Consider the following 2,414-nt stretch of genomic DNA (forward strand, 5'->3'; position numbering starts at 1 on the left):
AATTCCATTTACATTGTTTGTAGGACAATAAAGGTTGGAAAGTTCCTAGGAGAGTTGCCAAGCAAAGAGGAAACAAAGGAAGCAAGAAGGAATGTATGTTGCAACCAGCCATGAAGCATGTTTTCCACACTTTCCATGTGCAACACATTCAGCCATGACTCTTCTTTACTTTGAAGCACACTTTACTTGTTTTTCACGTGGAACACAAGCCACACCGTGAGCCATCTTCATTTGTAGCACATTCTCCATGTTTCCCACGTGAAAAATGCAACTCACGTTCATTAGTCTTCAGCACATGTAATTAGCATAATTCAGTAGCTTTCCTTGCACGCTTCCAAGCTCATCTTCTCCTATAAAAGAGAGCTTCATCATTTGTAAACTCAACTTGATTTGTAGTAAAGAAATGCTGCCAATTTTCAGCTTTTACTCTCAAGTTCAACCTTGTGCATTGTTATCTTGCACCTCCTCTAGCTTCTTTCCCCTTTGGAAAGCCTACTGAGCTAGAACTCTACCAAACACAACCACTCAAACACCTCCAGCATATTATCAAACACCTTACGTGCATCCAGAACTCCACTGAATTCATTCAATCCGCTGCCACTTCTCTGAGTTTTGGAGCTTCTTCTGCATATCCTGGAGTAGCTTCCATCATTTATAAAATTACATTAACCAAAAATAAAAAACTAAAGAAACCAATGTTTTTAAATCACTAGGATGCCTCCCAGCAAGCGCTCTTTTAACGTCACTAGCTTGACCCAGTAAAGTTCAAGTTCCATCTTCCATGTTGACGTTCCTATTTTTCTCATCACACCAACTCATCAACTACTTTCGGTCCACCACTTTGACTCTTCTCGAATATGGAGATTCTATCTCTATCACTCCATTCTCTTTATAATCTTTTACAACCCACAACTTGTTCTTGAATCTTACATGTTTACCAAGTTTGAGTTGTGCTTGCATCAAGTCATCATGAACCGTACTTCCTTTGCCATCTTTTTCTTCTTCCCTATCCTGTGACAAGAAACAATTTTTACCTTTGAAGTCCGACTTTGCATCTTTAGAGCTAGTCATGGGTACATCTTGGCATGTAGCTTTATGACTAGCCTCGTCATCTGCTGCTCTTCTTTGAAGACGTCAACAACCACCCTTTCTTCTTGATCCTGAAGCACTATCATTCCTTCATCTACATCAACGATGACCTTGGCCGTTTTCATAAACGGTGTTCCAAGAATAACAGGAATCCTTTCATGCTCCATCTCCATCACCACGAAGTCCACCAAGAATTGTAGTTTTCCTACACAAACCATAACATCTTCCACTACACCATAAGGCTTCTTTGAAGATCCATCCGCTATTAGCAAAGTCATCTCTGTTGGCTTAACTTTAAGATCTCCAATTCGCTCAAGTATAGATAAAGGCATCAAATTGATACTTGACCCTAAATCAAGTGGGGCTTTCCTTATCTTTTCCTTCCCTATGACGCAAGGAATGGTAAAACTTCCTGGATCTTTCACTTTTGGAGGAAGTAGTTTCTTCTTTACAGCTTTCCACTCATTAATCTCATCATCTATATATCTTTTTCTTTTGGAGATTTGCTTCATATGATTTACCTGAGCTGAAAATTGTTGCCATGCTTCATTCACAAGTAGATCAACATCCACTTGATTGAAGATATCTTTACAATGCCCATATTGTCTCTCTTTCTCTATTCTCTCACAATCTTTTGGATAAGGAAGAATTTTTTCAATTTTTTTCTCTTCTCTCTTCTCTTCTTTCTCTTTTCTCTCATCCTCTCCTTTTCTCTCTTCTTTTCTTTCTTTTCTCTCTAACTCAACTCTTTTAACATTCACACTCACTAAAACTTTACACGCTTCCTTAGGGTTAACCTCAGTATTAGCCCCAAAATTCTTATCAGGCATATCTTCCAACTTCTTAGCTATTTGGCTGACTTGCATCTCCAAGTTTCTAAAGGCCTCTTCAGTGCTCTTCTGGTTGAACATAGTTACCTGCATAAATTGTTGAAGAGTTTCTTCCAACTTTGTTGATCTTTCATTGAGTGTAGACACTTGTTGCCATAATGATGGTTGCTGTTGTGGCCTATTGGATTGCCCTAATTGTCCAGCTTGTCCAGCTTGTCCTTGACCTTGACCCATGCTTGGGTGATGTTTCCACCCTTGGTTGTAATTACCTTGGCGGTATGGAAATTGATTGGACATGATATTTACATCTTCCAAAGCCTCTACTGGAAAAGCGCATTGACCATTCATATGGTCACCACCACATAGTTCACAAAGTTGTTGAACCTGGGCAACTCCCTTTAGCTCCTTTGGCTATTGTGCAAGTGTCTTTGTTAAATTCTTCAACTGTTGAGTTATGATTTTATTCTGAGCGAGCAAGGCATCATTGGATTGCAA

General features: G+C 39.3%; 1 pseudogene; it reads right to left on the reverse strand.

Moving 5' to 3' along the window:
• Nucleotides 1–765: 765 nt before the first annotated feature.
• LOC148198356 (uncharacterized) lies at nt 766–1,919 on the reverse strand (annotated as a pseudogene).
• Between the last annotated feature and the right edge of the window lie 495 nt (nt 1,920–2,414).

Source organism: Vigna umbellata, chromosome 5 (assembly GCF_029865625.1).
Source record: "Vigna umbellata cultivar VRB3 chromosome 5, Vumbellata_1.0, whole genome shotgun sequence".
Classification (NCBI taxonomy): domain Eukaryota; kingdom Viridiplantae; phylum Streptophyta; class Magnoliopsida; order Fabales; family Fabaceae; genus Vigna; species Vigna umbellata.